The sequence below is a fragment of the Callithrix jacchus genome, chromosome 1 (assembly GCF_049354715.1).
Source record: "Callithrix jacchus isolate 240 chromosome 1, calJac240_pri, whole genome shotgun sequence".
Classification (NCBI taxonomy): Eukaryota; Metazoa; Chordata; class Mammalia; order Primates; family Cebidae; genus Callithrix; species Callithrix jacchus.
Genome location: NC_133502.1, coordinates 6,991,383 through 7,009,786, shown reverse-complemented (window position 1 = coordinate 7,009,786; position 18,404 = coordinate 6,991,383). Strand labels below are relative to the sequence as shown.

The following is an 18,404-nucleotide window of genomic DNA, read 5'->3' as shown; positions in this document are numbered from 1 at the left end:
TATTCTCACTCAATTGGTAGTATCATTTTCTAAAAATTTTTAGAAATAAACTTTGGCAATTGGCTTCAGAACTAAATTAAAATTAGACCAAACATTATTTTTGCTGTATAAAAACTGTATTTTCTTTTCTTTTCCCCAACTTTTCATCAGATTTGAAGCCATGTATCTCCTGGCTGCTTTCAAAATTCAAATCTGTTATCGTCACAATTTATTATATTTTATTTTTCAAGACATTTTCTTTTAATTTCAGAAGAGATCCCTGATTCCATAGAAGTAACAATGAAAAAAATACCTAAAGTCACCAATGAAAACCAGTTTATAAGAAATATCATAAAGCATCAACAATTATTTGGGTGTATGGTGTATGGCAGGTTCATTTTAAAAAGTCACTTTTCTAAATGTTATGCCCCATATATTTATCTGTTTTCAGAACCCATGTGATTGAGGAAATCAGCTTTGAGTGTCAAAAGAATTTCCTGAGTTTTCGTATGCTTCTTTATTGTCGAGAGATCGCTTATTGCTGACATGGAACCATTTCCTTATTCTTCTGTAAAGATGCCAATGCCAGAATCTCAGCAGAGAAGCAGTCAGTAGATGTTAAGAGGTTCTTTTCTGAAAGAAATAGATTTATGCTTCTTGTCTAGCATTACGTAGTTATTTTGAAAATGAATTTCCAGGTCATTTTTGTAAGTGGAAGGTACACAACTCTCACAACCACAATAGGCATTTGGAATCTGTAGTAAGCGCTAAAAATTTGAAAACAAAAAAACAGGAACTCAATGAAATTGCTATAAATATTCAATGTATAATATGAAAGACAGCTAACAGCAGAAATCATATGCTAAAGTAACAAGAACAAAATTAACACATTCCAAGAAGGAATTCGTAAACATTTTAATAAAACTAAGTTGTTCTTTTAATATTTAAAACTCTTCAGGATAATTACAGCAGTTGAATTTCAGTGGGTCCAGATGTCAGTCCATGGATAAACTGTATCAGAATTACTTGGGAGCTTTAAAATTGTTTTCACTTTTAAAATTTTTGACATAGTCCCTAGAGCGTTAATTTAAAACTATTGAATCAAAATTGCAGAGATCAAGATATCTTCAATTTAAAACTACCTCAGGTGATTCTGATAGTTTAGCTATGGGCAGGACTACATCTGAGAACTCCAGGTGCAAAGGAGAGGATCCTTAGCAGTTGTCTCAGAGAAACTGCAGAGTAGAATAACCTTTCGAGTTTAGAGATGAACAACAGAGATTCCTGCTTTAAAAAGGTTCTGTGTTAAGGGAGAGGGGTTGGAGGTTGCCAAGAATGGGTGCTCTGCAGACACTGAAGAGAGAGAAACCTGAACAATTCTGAAGACTCTCAATGGACACTTTGAAAAATGTGGAGGCTTTTACTAAGTATTATAGGATGTTAAATTCAGTAGATGATGGAAGATACAGGCAAGACACTATGTGTGTGAAGGAATAGGTCTATAAGAGAACATGTAATGATCTCTTAAAATGTTTATTGGGCCTCTCTCCTTAGAGTAAAATTTCCCTGCAGGGGATCTTTGGCAGATGTCGTTTGAGCTGAGAGCAGAAGGGCAAAGGGCGTGACCCTTGCCCTCTAGCTGGTCCCTGTATTCTCTTATGCAGCTGTTAGAGATGCTTATCAGCCTTCAAAGGTTGCCCGCAGGGAATCCCTGCTGGGTGCCTACTGGCACGTAGAAGTCCTTTTCTTTAGGGAGTCTCTCTCCAGCTACAGGCAAATCTAACCAACACATGTTTAACCTAGGACAGTATATAAAACCCTTTTGATTGCACCATTTCATCTAATCTTCACAACAATCCTGCAAGACAGGTATTATTTCTCAACGTTTTTTTTCTTTAGGGGCTTAAGTCACTTGCTTAGGAACCTAAACATCTAATAAGCTGTGCAGCAGGAACTCAAACCTGTCTTGGACTCAGAATCCTGTGATCTTTGCTCTACCTTTATAAAGCCTCTCTGCTTCTGAGTAAACTGATGAAATTGAGATTCTGAGTTTCTAAAGCTGAAAGCCACACCTGCACCAGTCATGCTTTCACCTTGAGATTTTAAGTCTCCTTGGAGTGTTTTATAAAAGGACTATGTGGATCTCAGTCAAAGCACAACACATATTTGTTGGAAAATAATGGATATACTTTATACTTTCAGAGCCTTTGCAAAGTATATCAAAGTTAATCTTCCCTAAAAGTTTAATTCAGAGGAATTTTTATCTCTTCTAGGCCTGAAAATTGTGTTCCCATGCCTTTAATTAATGGAGGACAATGCCTTAAAAATAAGGCTTTCCCAATGCAGAGAGCATCCTGCTAATAGATTGAAGTAAGGTAAGTTACCATCATAAGGGTGTAACGCTGAGATGAGAAGGGAAAATACAAGATAGTGGGTATCAAGACCTGTGTGAGTAGAAGGGGAAACAGAGGCCAGGCTTACAAAAGGGACAGCAAGGAAATTTCTTTTTTATGATGTCTAGGGCTTCCCTAGTCTACACCTGCTATTTTTATAGTTTCTTTATGAAATACTTTGAGCTATTTAGCAAATTATAGATCATTCATACTCTTTCACTTAGTCCCCTGACTTCTATTGCCAATCTACCAACTGTTGTTTTCCTCAGTAGAAATAGATATAAAAATAAAGAATCAGACCAAATGTGCTTAAATGCGGTGATCAAATTCTCTTGGAGAGTGGTTTTAAAATCTGGATGCAGCTGAGCCCATTCCTTAAGCAAACACATGGAAGCCCAATAAGTAAAACAAAAGCAGAGCTGATGTCATAGAAATGGGGTCAAGGGGACAAACCTCTATTTCATCACATCTTTCGAGCAACCTTTTGACCCCTCTGGCAAGGGAGATCCACCTCTGGGGTTTGAAGCGAGTTGAATTATCCTGTTTTATTCTGTGTAATACAATAAAACAATGGGACCTAGAATTTATTCTCTGTGTCTTTTCTGGCTCCACTGAAAAGTAGAGCTCATCAGGATAGTAAGGAATCTGGGTGGCACATAAACTAAGTCCCATGAAAATGGAAAGTGGGAAAGCTAACACACATCTAGTAACATTTTAATAGCAACAAAGAACTATTTTTCTTTGCAAATTTTCACAGTGAATATAATCTCATGAAAGAATAAATGTTCTGTCATTTTCAGAATTTAAAGAGTGGGATGAATAACTTTTAGAAATACTGAAAAGTGCATTATATCTGTTTGATTTGTGGGTTAGTTCCACCATCCATCATAATTTTAGGCGATAAGAAGAGACTCTTGATCATCAATCTACACTCCTGCTCTTGTCAGGGCTGCTGTCCTCAGATAAACATAATCTGTTTCTACTATTTATTGTTTTTTCTGAAATGATGTGAATAAATGGAAACATAGAAGCTTTTATTTTACGCATAGTCTTTTGTAGAATCCAGGGGCTTTGGAGCTTGTTTAAAGCTTCACCAACCAAAAATGGAGAAAGGAAATTATATGTACATTTTATGTTACACAATAAACTTGAAGTCAGCTTGCTTTCTACTAGGCTAGAGGACATTGGATCCTTTTGTGCTTTTCTAAATCACAATATGAGATATTTATGAAGCTCTTATGAAAATTACATAATTTTCAAAGTGCTCTTTTTATTAAGGATATGTGTATTCTTTTGACTGAGTAATGTTTCACAGGCAGCATTCTTCTGCCTATGTGCAATAGCTAGAAATCTTGAAAGGAGATTCAATCAAACTTGGACCTGCCATTGTTTAGTATTTCTCACTTATAAATTAGATTTACCCTCATATGGTATACAATTTCTTTTTGTAGTCAGTCAAATTCTTCATTTACTTTACAGCATTACTCTAGTCTTGGCCTTTTAGGCATCCAAGTTTTTCAGAACTTTAGTCCAATTAAACATCTCTGAAAATATTCACAGGTATACACTGACTATTTCTGAATCCCAGAGAAAATTAGGAGATCCTCAGCTTATTCTCTCTCTGTAATTATCTCTTTAGAAATAAGAAGTCTTCTAAATTTGTCTCCATTCCATATTGACTTGAAAGGCCCTTACATCCACAAGAAAACTTAAAGGTACAAATATACAATGTGAAATGTCTGTTTTTTGAGTTTTTGCTTTTCTTTAAAGTAACTTATTTAGAGTTTGGAGGGTACAGAATACTAAGGACACAGATTCGGTAGCAAACAATTCCTGCATATCAGAGCATTTCTTTGAGGAAACATCATGGAGAAGATGTATGGAAATTTTAGTTGCCTACCTAAGAAAGAGCTACACATGGAGTCAAAGTAAGTTTGGCCACCAATTTTAATTCTCCACTTAGTCCTTTGGCATTAGGTGGCCAGTTAGGTGATTTTGCTGCTAATCCTCTCCTTTGTGGTCCTTAGAATAGAGATGATAATTCCTAAAATGCTTACTTAAAGAGGGTGTTGTGCAAATAAACTTAAAAATGGGTGCAAAAGGTGAAAAAAAAAACTGAATGCAGATTATGGGCTTATTCCACAAGAATGAATCAAACAGGGCTGATATTCTTTTTTAAGTGCAGATGAGTGTTGCAACAGCCCGCACGTTCTGAAGGGCTTAGACAACCTGAAATTCCATTTTGTTTTTTGAGCCCTTCCAACTTTTGGTTTCTCAGAAAAAGACTAAAGAGAGGAAATGACTCAGCATCATTGAAAAAAGGAATAGATCAAACTTGAACTCAAAAGTTCTATTTTCAGTTGAGGAAGTCTTGTTGCAAAAGCATGGATCTGTTCGCAACTTGAACACACTGAACAAATGCCACTTCTTTTGCAACCTCTGCTCTTACAACATAATATGTGTAGATGTGTGCCTCTTTACAATGCTTTTGTTTTTCATGCCATCCAATAGTTATGAAGTTTTTGTACAAGAATTTCCGTTTGAGGCTAACCTTTATTCCTCAAGTGTCACATATAGTTCCTCTTAAAATATTTATTGCAATTACTTTTGATTCCTTAATGTGAGGTTTGGTAGAGCAGTAACTGCCATCTCTTACTGTGTTGTTATCTCAGTTGCTAACTATACTTTTCTATTTCTTAGAGCACTTTTAGATTCCCAGCAAAATTGAGCAGAGAGTACAGAGTTCACATTTACTCCCTGCTCCTGCAAATGCACAGCCTCCCCCACCATCAAGGACCCACACATTTATTACAATTGATGAACATACATGTACATTTCTTTATCTCCATTAGGGTTCACTCTTGGTGTTGTACTTTCTATGGGTTTTGACAAATGGATAATGCCATATATTAACCATTAAAGTATCAGACAGCATCGCCTTAAATATTCTCTGTGCTTCACCTCTGTACCTATGTGTCTCTCCCTCTTACTCTTCCCAGCCCCTGGCAACTACTGGTCATCTTACTGTCGTCGTACTTTTGCCTTTTCCAGAATGACATCTAGTTGAAATTATACAGTAGGTAGCCTTTTCAGAGCAATTATACTTTTGTAAAACAGAAAGTACTTGGTTGCAAATCATAGGGTTCATTTCTAAATTGATGGCTATTTTTAAGATAAAAATTAGTAACAATTGTAAATACGGTTATTTTAATATAAGATATAAATATATATGTGTTTCATCTAAAAATAAAAATATATATGTATTCTTGGTGGGTTGCAGTGGCTTGCACCTGTAATCCCAGCACTTTGGGAGGCTGAGGCAGGCAGATCACGAGGTCAGGAGATCTAGACCATCCTGGCCAATGTGATAAAACCTCGGCTCTACTAAAATACAAAAAATTAGGTGGGCATGGTGGCGTGCGCCTGTGGTCCCAGCTACTCAGGAGGCTGAAGCAGGGGAATCAGTTGAACCCAGGAGGTGAAGGTTGCAGTAAGCCAAGATCAATCATACTACTGCATTTAGGCCTGGTGACAGAGTAAGTCTCTCTCTCTCTCTCTGTATATGGATGTATATGTATTCTTTGCATGATGGCTGTATCGAATGTCAGGGATCGTTTTCAGATCCTGAAAGAGGCAAACTATTGTCTTGACTGTATTCACATGCAGTTTCCTTGTCTCCTTTTTCTGTATTCTTAGATAAGATAACTGCTGAGAAAAGAGACAAATAAGGCTAAAATGCTTGAAAAATATTTACTTTTTTCACTTTAAGATTCAGTTTTTCTATTCTCATCTACTTTTCTGTCAAGAAAGGAAATCCTGATTTCTACCAGGGTCATCACTTCTTAGCATATTTCCTGCCTGACTAGAATTTAGAAGACTTGAAATTTTCAAAATGAATTGCTTGAGGCTTAATTTTTAATTACTTATTTTAGGTTAGCTGTGTTGTTCCTCCAAACTAAACCTTGAATAGACTGTGTTTATGATTACCCTGGCAGCTGTGAAACAAGGTGACAAGGAGGTCCCATTTTTGTTTTGTCACAAGTAACTGTTGTGGGCCTTGTTAGGCTTTAGCAATTTCATCCCTCTGCATAGATGGTGTTAACATCTCCTCATAAAGTGAAGTTTAAAAATCTCATAGTAAAAAAAATCAATTTTCCTTTTAACTGCCAACAAAGTTTCCATGTCACAATTTGTAAACATCATTTTGGTGAAATGAAAACTGCTTGAGAAGTCCTAGAGAACTGTGGAAAGAAACACTTATGTGTGAGTTTTGCTAGCTGTCAATTCTTAAATACGGAAGCCTAAGACAAGACAGTGATAACATTTCAAGAAGAGGAGGGATACTGAAGGAACAAAAGAGTGCCTTAAACTTTGTTTTGTGTGTTTATAATGTGAATGCTTTTGAATTACAAAAAATCTGGTAGTTGACTCTTCTTTTTATCAATGAAATGTCAACTGATTTTGAGAATAATTGTCAACGCTGTGTGAGATATAGAAAGTCACAAAACCGAGGGACATTATTACCTGAAGAGGAAGTGGTTTAGGAAGCTTGTCAATCACACTCATGACTAGGGAACCACTTTGGTCACCACTTCCGATCCTTACTAGCTGTTATCTGGAGAAAAACAGTTGGTGGCACCCAAGCTAAATGTCACATTCATGACAATTGCTTGGGGTGGGGATGAGGGAGATGGAATTAAGATATATGTCTATGGAGTATGTCTTATTTTTAAAAATCAACTTTAAATATTACTTGTAAAATATTCTAGCAATCAGTTGACCCTAAAACGTAGACGTTCGTTCATGGAAAATATATTTTTGATAAAGTTTGCATAAAACAAAAACTGTTAAACTGTTGAAAAATAAGACAGATTTCTCATCTAAAACCACCTTAGTTACATGATATATTGATAGGCAGATTGGCTGATTGAAAATTATAGAAGTAGATAGGACATTAAACACATTAAAAAGATATGCCTGGACAAATGATAATTTGTTGGAATATGGTCAAAAGTTAGGCATGCAGAGGTGCAGTCTAATAAAACTTAACTTTCAAATCAATTTCCAACAGATGTGAGTACTCTCAAAATTCTCAATGTATGAGATATTTATAAGAATCATTACTTACTACAAATCCTGGCATAGTTCTGTTTCTTTTGAATGCAGCAGGGTGAAAACATGTTATCTTAATAGCTGGCTCCTGAACTCCTTTCAGTGCAGGACCGTTTTGTTTATGCCACTTTCACTAGGACAGGTGAGACCTAAGGGAATGGATATTGGCAGGAATTATAGTAAAGAAGAAACAGTTCTACTTCTATGAGGCAGGTGGAGAAGAGAGGGTAGGAACAGAGAAGTGGTATTGGAAGTGTGGTGGGTGTCAGAGATGCCAGAAAGGTTAAAGGCTGGAGTGCTACATGGCATAACTCTGTCAGTGAAAATTTTGGGCTGAATATTCTGGAACCTCCTTGGGACCCCCCAAATCTCCAGTAGAAGTTTTGTTACAGTTAATAGGCTTAGGGCTGGGTGCGGTGGCTCACACCTGTAATCCCAGCACTTTGGGAGGCTGAGGCGGGTGGATCACGAGGTCAAGAGATCGAGACCATCCTGGTCAACATGGTGAAACCCCGTCTCTAATAAAAATACAAAAATTAGCTGGGCATGGTGGCGCGTGCCTGTAATCCCAGCTACTCAGGAGGCTGAGGCAGGAGAATTGCCTGAACCCAGGAGGCGGAGGTTGCAGTGAGCCGAGATCACGCCATTGCACTCCAGCCTGGGTAACAAGAGAGAAACTCCGTCTCAAAAAAAAAAAAAAAAAAAAAAATAGGCTTGATTTTGTTGTAGCTTTTGGGAGATGGGTTAGAAGAAGCTTTGTTCCATATCTGGGATGACCTCAGGATGAATATGTAAAATAGACATGAGACACAGGGCCAGGGTAAAAACATGCAACCCGAGGAAGAAAATCATATCAGAAGAGATTATGAGAATTTAAGCCACACCCCCACATTCTCCATTCCCAGGAATTTGCATATGGTTAGGGAAGGTTTTGAATTTCCACAGTCCATGCAGTGGGTGTTTGAATAATTCTTATTTAGATTTTAAGTAGTGAGGAGACCAAATGATATAATGATTACACACTAAAATGTGATTACTTCCATGATTGTGTTTGAAACTTCAGAAGGGTCCTTTTGTTTATGTTTTTAGTTCTTTGTATATATGAACACTGATCCTTGGTCAGTTATACATATAGCAAATATTTTTCTGCTATATGACTCTTGCTTTCTTGCTTTTATAGTATCTTTTGATGAGCAAAAGTTTAAAGTTTTAATGAAGTTATGATTATTAGTATTTTTCTTCATAAGTGGAACTTTCAGGATCTTACGAAATCTTTCCCAACTCTGAAATCATGAGGATAAACTGTTTTCAGCAACTAAGTTTTAGTCTTTAATCATTTAAAGTTGATGTCTGTGTATGATATAAAATATGGATACAATTTTATTTTGTTTTACTTTTTTGCCACAGCAGTGATAATAATGAATATGTTTGTCGTTAAGCTGCTTTATCTTAAAGAAAATACTCTGAATATTTTGCCATTAAGTGTGGTATTTGTTTTAATTTTATTTTTGTGCATGTTCCTTTTCAGGTTAGAAAATTTCTTTCTTGCCATTTTCTTGTTTGTCTCTTTGCTTGGATTTTTTATGAGTGATACTTAATTTCATCAACCCCCCTTTTTGTATCCATTGAGGTAATAACATAATTTTCCTTTTTTATTCTTTTAGAGTAGTGACTAACTTTAATATTTTATTATTATTCAGTCCTGTGTTTCTGAAATAATTCCAGCTGAGTCATGACATATACACATTTTTTAAACAATACTGTGCTCAGTTTGCTAAATATATGCTCATAAGTAAGACTGATAATAATGTTTTCCTTGTTTTTCCTTGATATCACAGCTTGAGAGCTCTGTCTCAAGCTTGAAAACTACATTCAAAATGTATTGAGGAGACTATCACTTTTTTCTATTCTCTGAAAACTTGTGTAGGATTGGAATTATCTCCTATAAAGCCATTTGGACCTGGTATTCTTCTTTGGAGAAGATTTTTAACTGCTAATTTAATATCTTTAATGGCTTTAAGACTATTACACTTTTACTTGCTCTTTGAGTAAATTTTGGAATTTGTATTTTTAAAGGATTTATCCATTTTTTCGACATTTTTAAGATATTTGACATTACTGTTGCTCCTAAGAACTTGTCACCTTTTTAATCTCTGTAGCATTTATTATAATGTTTCTTTTTTATTACAAGTATTTTTTTTAATTTTGTGTCTTCTATTTGTCTTTTGATTGATCTAGCCAGAAGTCTTTCTGTATTATTAATCTGTTCAAAGGCTTGATTTTTGGCTTTGTTGATTCTTTCTATTGTATGTTTTTGCTTTTCATTGTTACGATTTTATTTTTAATATTTCTTTACTCATATTTTCTTTGTTTTTGGTTTTCTCTTCTTTATCTAAATTTCTGGGTTGCACTCTAAACTTATTAATGTTGAATATTTCTCCTCCTCTAACACAGGTATTTCATGGAATATATTATACTCTATGCACCACTGTAGCTATATCAAGTATTTTTTGTTGGGTTGTGTGTGTATATATTTCTTCCATCTTTTGTGTCTTTTTTTATCCTTTTACTTTTTTCTCCTTAACTTGTTTAGCAGTTATGTGTTCCACATCTATTCTTCTACCAGTATCAAAACATTTACCTTCATACTGAAAATTACAAGAACCTTAAGATGATTTAATTTTGATCACAGCTTTTTCCTAAATTACATACTGTGGTACCTGACATTTTAATTCTCATTTTTAAAGACAGAAATTAAATGTTACTATTTTATTCAATCAGTATTGTTGAGATTTAGTTAAAAATGTAACAGTATCTCTGCCTATGATCTCTTCTCACACTCAGATCTTCTCCCTGCTAGTATCTTTATTCTGCCTGAAATACATCTTCAGACTTTCCATTATTAAGGATTTGGGGTGACAAAATGTTTTTTAGTTTGTTTATTTCTCAGTTTTTGTTAAAGAGATTCAGTTTTACTTCATTTACTCAAAAGAAGGAAGTAGTAGTTTAAAAGACAGGCTGTGGGACTGAGGGAGGGATGAGAATTCATCTTCAAAGGTAAAGAGTTTCTGTTTGGGATGATGAAAGTGTTGCAGAAATTGATAGGAGTAATGGTTGTACAGTGTTGTGAATGCACTTAAGTCGCTGAATTGTATACTTGAAGATGATTAGAATGGTAAGCTTTATGTTACTATGTTTACACACACACTCGCACACACACACACATGCACACAGGTTCTGTGTGTGCATGTATAAATGTGCCTGTATTCAAATCGCCTCTCTTGCTAACAGTGATTTTCAGGCCAGAAAATTAATCCAGCTTGCCTTTCTTCTCTTTTCTGTCGAATGGAAATGTACATGAGGTAGACTGCCTACCTCATGGAGTTTTTATAAGGACTGAATTAGGCGGTATATGTAAAATGATTAAAACAAGGCCGGTTCATATTCACTATTCAATAAACATTACATATTATTACTGTTCCTTATTCCTTGTATACAGAGATCACTATGCAGCGGTAAGAATGACAAGACAGGCCTAGGGAGACCATGGAATTCACTCCAAGCTTAAACACGATATGATGACTGAAAGTCTATGCTACTTCCACTGAAATCACGGCTGCATACCCAATGATTTTACACAATTCAGACTTATTTCTACTCACATTTTTCTGGGATATGAACATGTGACTTTAATTTCATCATTTAAAAACCAAGTTTCAGTTTAATAATTTAGTGTTTAAGGTGGTTTATGAAACAAAAGTCATCATCCTATGAGGGTAACTGTCATACCATTTCATGTCAGTATTAGAGTACTTCAGTATTTGTCAGAAAACAAATCTTTGGCTGCCTTTCATTTCTTGTAATAGCCTGAAGGTGCTTGTGAGTAGGATGATTTTGGGCTGTTTTATGTATTTGTAGTTCTGAACAAAGATACATGTTTAACCCAGATTTTAAGGCTTGGTGTAATTTCATTCTTTCTTTATTTTTCTTTCTTTGCTTTGATATCTTGAAAAAAATAAAATCAAAGATGTCATTGTAGTTTATGAAGAAAAATAATAGAAAGTTACACAATATAAACGTATTTAATTCCTTAATCTGCAGATTTTTACTGGGCATACAGTATATATTTGGAATAAAGTTAGGAAATTGCTATAGATTTAATCAATGTGAAGGAATTAATGTTATCTCCAGTCTTTTAAGAGACATATTCAACTGCAGTGATTAAAATTGTTAACCTTATTTATCAGGCAGTCTAAGTATCTTTTAAAGGTATATAGAATGTTTAAAATACTTATAAATACATAGATTGGAAAGAGTTTATATTGAAATTTACCCAATTGTTTGGTTTGGAAAAAAATGTAAACCTCTGTAATCACATTTGTGATAATATGAAAATTATTAGTGAAGACTTAATAGAAAGTGTCTAACTGATTAAGCGAGAACTCAGCAACAGCTAAAAAGCTTCTTTCAGGCACCCATGGGATATCAGAGCTCTGCAGCCCCTTGACGCCGAGGGTCCCTCACAGGCACAGCCACTTCAAAGGCTCCCTTTCTCCCAGCTGGCTCTCCACTTCATATGTATTCCACTAGGAATATTTTACCAAGCTGGAAGATAAAAATAGCTTTCAGTGTCAAAACCTCACAATTTTTAATAATAAGATGTTTTAATTGGCTTTTTGGCTTTTGTTTTTTAAATAGGGCAGCACAGCCTAATAATTCAGAGCTGCCGTGTCTTTTGGTGGCCAAATGTAAGAAATCCATGAATTCCAACCTTTTAATGTCATAAATAGAGCAAGATCTTTTGGCCATTGATTTTTGAACCAATTAAAGTTATGCCACACAAAAAAACTTAGTAATGACTACTGTATACTGCTAGCCTTATGTAATATTTTAAGTGCATTTTAAATCTCTTTAGGAGAGATTTTATATTAGTTGTTTGTTCATAGCTTTTGTCTGTTTTGAGGCACATGGGACCTGGCAGAATAACATTCACTTTTGAAATCAGCATCTTCAAAGATGAAGTATTGGATTTTAAATCCCCAAACTGTTGAATCACAGGACTGCACAGGATCTTGTTTTGTATTTTTATTTAATTATTTTACCCTTTAGAAAGATGTATGTAATGTAGTCAAATGAGGTTATAGCCTGTATTGAAAGTTTCTCCAAAGAAATAAATGTAATATACAATTCACTTTTTCCAATAGTCAATGGAGCTATTTGCCTTATGGAAAATAGAGAAATCTAATTTACCAGTTTACTTTTTCCTCACTTTTGAAGGAATTGTCTTCTGTCTTTTATTGTTCAGAAGTTTGCTGTCAGTCTAATTGTTGATCCCTTGTAAATAGTCTTCCATTATTTTCTGGTTGCTTTAAATATCTTCTCTATGACTGTAACTCTACAGTTTTACTGTTATCTCTCTCTTTTTCTCTACCTGTCTACCTATATATCTATTTATCTTTCATTCGTCTATTATCTACCCACCCATCTATTAATCTTGAGAGGATCTTTTGCTTTTTGCCTCATGAATGGCCGCCTGAATACCTTATAAATTAGTAACATTCGCAGCCATTATATTTTTGAGTAATATTTCTACAATCCCTCTGTTATCACCATTCAGAATTCCAATTAGCTGTATATTTGAACATCTTATTTTGTTTCTTTGGTGCTTAAATTGTCTTTTATTTTCCTAATCTGAGTCTCTCTTTGATACATTCTAGGTATTTTTCTTATCTTTCAATTTGTTAATTTGGCCTTATATTTTGTTTTATTCCCAGTGTCATTTACCTATTAAGATTTAATTTCTATGATTATATTATTTAATTTTACATGTTTGAGTTGTTCTTTCCCAAAGCTAGCCAGTCTTTTCCCATTTTGTCTTGTTCCTTTTAGAGGCTGGTTTCTCTTTCAATAATTTTAAACATGCTCATTTCCAAAGGGTTTATCAGACTCTTTTATAACATAAGTGTGTGGGATCCTAATCCTTTCGGCTGTCCCTGCCAATCATTGCTCATAGCAGAATATTTAAAAGTAACTTTAAACATGTCTTTAGCATTGCAACTTTAGGGTCCTTGCAGGTGTCTAGTGAGCTTAGGTGGAAGTCGTGGCCCTCCAATACAGATTTGCTTTTGCTTCTGCCAGATACCCTATAAGCTATCAACGCTCAGAATCATTTCCTTATTGTTGCTGATATCTTGGCTTGGGAGTTCCTAGCTAAACTAGTAGGAGAATTTTGAACCCCAAACCCACGCAAGGTGCTGGTCAATGGTTTTTCATTTTCAGGGTAGATTATCTTTTTTTTTCCTACCTAAGCCCATGGCAGAGACGTAGCTTCCTTGTTATTTTGCATGGGAGTATATTTTTGCTTTTGTCTTCTTGTCATTGATAGTGAAATATTTTGAGGTCCCAGATTTCGGTAGGGGTTTTAGTTCTAACTTTTTCCTCCTGTTAGGGCCCAAGGCCTCATTTCTTGTCACTCATGGTATTTAAACCCGGGCTGTAAGTTTATGGAAGCTGTCCACATATATCATCCCCAACAAGGATAGCTGCCAGTATATTCGCATACTGCTTTAGTTTTCCAGCTCTCTTTGTTTCTGACACCTGTGTCCTTCCTGTTCTTGGACTTTCAACTATGGATTTAGGTGGATTTTTATCCAGTGTTTATAGGTGTTTGCATCTGGATAATTTTTAGTTTATCATTTTCCACCATCTTGTTAGAATATGTTATATATCTGTTAAATGCTACTCCTTCAAAATGCCGGTTGGTGCTTTAAAATTCCCTCTTCCTAGGCAAAATGCCATCTTTCTCCTTGGCTTCTCTTTGAAGTGAGTATAGTTGTAGTTATAATTTGTTGAATGATTACCATATATTTATGCTTCAATTATATTAATAGTCACGTAAAAACCTGGAAGTTTGGGTTGATATGCATTTTAGACGTGAGGATATTGAGACTCAGAGAGGTTAAATGACTTGCCCAAGGTCACATAGTAGGAAAATATCACAGACATCGTGTCGGGGGAACTCTGTTCAATGCAAAACTATTGCTTGTCAACATTTACAGATTGAGTAACCCTTATTCCAAATGCTTGGGATCAGAAGTGTTTCAGATTTCAGGGTTTTGGGGGTATTTTAGAATATGCACATCTACATAATGAGACATCTTGGGGATGGGACCCAAGTCTAAACACAAAATTTATTTGTGTGTCATATATACCTTATACGTGTAGCCTGAAGGTAATTTTACACAAGATTCTAATAATTTCATGCATGAAACAAAATTTTGACTACAGTCCGTGATGTCATGTTGATGCTGCAGATAGTTTCGGATTTTGGAACATTTTTAGATTTCAGATTTTTGGACTAGGGTTGTTCAACTTGTGTCTGTCTCAGAGAGATAACTATCTTCAAGAGATACTATTTGATATGAATTATCTGATATGCTCTTTGTAAAAAGCTGTATAGCCATTAACATTCTTTAGAATATGCTATTTATATGTATATATTCACATGCACACATGTAATTTTTTTATTTAAATAATGATCCCTTCCCATTAATGTTTGACTTTAGAATGCATTTTATGACTTAACAAATTTTCTCCCTGTTTCCTAGCCAGGCATTAAAATTAATCAGAGCCTATTTGTCGCTAATGAAAATTCACAGAGTGCCTCATAAATATATTCTTTCACTTAGCTATATGACAAGGCAATGGTAGCAGTGATTGAGTGGTACAATTGTCTATAGGATAATGCCTGCAGTTTTCAGCTTGTCATACAAAACCCTTGTGAACTATTCCCATCTTGTTACTACTCACCCTCCCAAACATTGTCCTGTGCTTTTGAGGTGATAGGTGAAGTAGGAAGTGATCCTCAGAATGTTCCTTCTCATTCTAATTCAGTAACTGGTTGGGTTCGGGCCAGTTGCTAAGACAGAGAATGTAGGAGGCAAGGATCAGGTTTGGGGACTGGAGGAGAAAACCAGTAAGCATTGAGCCTAATAAGTTTTAGCTCTGGTGAGACATCCAAGTGGAGATATCTAGGAAGCAGTTTAGTTCTGGAAAAAAGGGGAGAAAGCTTTGGCCTCTCTCTTCCCAATTACAGTGAATTTTCTGGGCAGCAGGAGCTGAATTTATGTTTTACAATGTCCTAACATAGTGCCTTGTTCAATAGGTGCTCTCTGTCTAGCATTTGAGTCTTTGAAGTTATTTAGCCACGTTATCTCCATGCTTTTCCAGAACACCCTATTTAACTAAGCCTTAGCCCTTTCACACTACATGCCTTAGATACTATCACACTGTTTTGAAACCTTCTGCTTGATTTGTGTTCTCCCCACTGCACTATAAGCTTTTGGAGAGCAGAGACAGCTGTCTTGTTTATTATCACAAATGGTACCTGGTGGTAAATACACACTCATGGAATAAACGAGTAGATGCTGACTAATTATAGTTCTAATTCAATACAGCATTACAAAAGCACAGCAGGTAAGGAAGGAAGCCAGGCAATTGGTATGGGGAAATGAGTAGTAAAAAATTAGGGCATTCTCTTTTGGCTGGGTCAGAAAAAAAGTGCCATGAAAGATAAGCCTCATGAAATGTGCTTGTTTGGAATTATTTCTTCATATTTAACTTGGGAATGAACTAGACTAAGCTCACTTATTTCTGCTCTTATTATACTTTAGTGTTCTGTACACTCCAGTTCCTTACTCATTTTTCACGAGGTTAAAAGGGTTATTTGGAATTATACAGAGAGGTCTTCCACTGCTATGAAAGGAATGTGCGTTGGTAACTTCCATTAACATTTATCAAAGTTTATATGGCCTTAACAATGTAAACAAAATGCTTCAAATTTATGTGTCTTACAAACTTTGTTTATCATTAATAGTTTTCTTATTTAAATGACACAAAAATGTACATGCTTTAAAACTATATTAGTTGTTTAAAAATGTCAAGAAAGGTAAAGTTTATGTAGTCTGCCACCTGCTTAATGCCTATAAAATCATTCCTGTTGGAGATACTGAATTGTTTTCCATTATATTAACATTGCATGAATAAAAATCCAAGCCTTTTAAATCACAAGTTTCATAAGGTGTTGATTGGCCTGGAGCAGGATAAATTCAGATAAATATTTATGGTGCCAAGAGTTGTGTATATAAATATTCTTCCTTGAAAATGTTTCCAGTGTACTGTTAAACCGCCAAAGTGACATAATTTAACAGGTAAAGCAGTGAATAGAGAGCCAGGGGTCACTGAGTTTGAATTCTTTCTCCATTTCTACTTTAATATTTGATCCTAAACCATTGGTACCTTACCAAGTCAAATTTCTACTTTGTGAAATGAGGAAAAATTAACCGTTCAGTTGCTGGGGCATGAGGATAGGGTCCATGGTTAAAGAGACTTTGAAAACATGAAATTACTATTAGAATGTAGAAAATCATAACATTGCTGTCTTAGTTCATTCAGGCTGGTATAACAAGGGCATTAAACCAAATCATGACTTAATCACCTCTTAAAGGCTCCACCTCTTAATACCACCACCGTGGCAGTGAGGATTTCAACATACAAGTTTTGAGAAGATATAAACATCAGACCATAGCAGTTGTCATGTATGAGGAAATTGCTTTGCGTTTATTAATCTTCATAAAGCATTATCAAATTAATTTGCAGTAACACTAGTTGCTATTTACTGACTGCTTGCTCTTACTCAGACACTGCCCTAAATGCTCTATGTACCCCATTTACTCCTGTAACAAACCGTTGAGGCAGGTATTATTTCTGTATTAGTGAGAGTAATACTAAAGGAGGTGGCTGAGCTCAACATCACCCAGCTCCAATATGGCAGAATCACATTCAAACCCATGTGACTCTGATGCCAGAAGTCTGCATTTTTACACTCTATGCTATGATGTCTCCATGCTTTGCAAATGAGATGTCTGAGGTTTACAAAGGTCAAGCAGTTAGTTGAAGATCACAAGCTAACACACTGGACTGGAATGAAAGCCCTGATGTGTTTGGTGACGGAGCTCTAGTTATTTCTATTACTGCTCCTCTAATACTATTAATGTGCTTGGTATCTTTTGCACCACTTTTCTCTCTTGGATTACCAAGATAATTAGAGTCAGTATTCTGCTGGATGCCTTGACCTCTGTAATCTCAAAAGCCCAATCTTGCTAATGAATTCTACTTTGGGGGATATGAAGGTGTATTATGCATCAAAGTTGGAATCAATTGCATTTAAATCTTTTGGAATTCAGTTCCTTATTGCTTAAATGAGCGGTTAGGATGGTAGAATCTCTGGGTTTTTACCTCCATTATAGCGTCACGTCTTTGAGTGCAGTGAGCAAATGTGTTCCATCTGTTGAGGCCCTGATGCCTAACTTTGTAGATATAGCAAAAATATTCATTGGCTTTAAGGAAGTTGTATTCAATTCCTTGATTTTAAGACTAGGTAAAACAAAATTTCCACTCTACTTCATTGCTTTTTAAAATAGTAAATATGTTAATTTTTTAGAAGATGAAAGGAATTAAATATAGTGGCCAGATGATTTACTTAAATTGCTTATTATATATTTGTTCATTAGACAGAACACGTGAGATAGTGGCAGGACTAAGCTACTTAGGTAGATCCACTTAGAATAATTCATTTGCTTAATCCAGATGAAGCTGTCCAAACCAGTCATGCTGTCTTGCTAAGACTGTTGAGAGGAACATACACTGTGACGAAGAACATTCACAGAGAGCGTAAAATGGTTAAACAGTAAAGCCCCAGGTAGCTGCAGCCATGGGATATATTGATTAGGGACATGAAAGTAGTGTCAGAGAGCCCAAGAATTTCAGCATAAATGGGTTTAACATAGTCGTAGAGCGTGATAATTGCTTCTAACTTAATAGAATTTACACTAACACGATTTCATGTGGGTAGAGGAAGAA

General features: G+C 35.4%; 1 long non-coding RNA gene across 1 annotated transcript in view; it reads left to right on the top strand.

Moving 5' to 3' along the window:
* The window catches only part of LOC128929066 (uncharacterized), a 90,930-nt gene that overhangs the window by 13,175 nt on the left and 59,351 nt on the right, over nt 1-18,404 (top strand). The window contains exon 2 of the long non-coding RNA XR_008474969.2: nt 2,253-2,354. This is a non-coding gene — a long non-coding RNA (uncharacterized LOC128929066). The remainder of the gene's footprint in view (nt 1-2,252; nt 2,355-18,404) is intronic.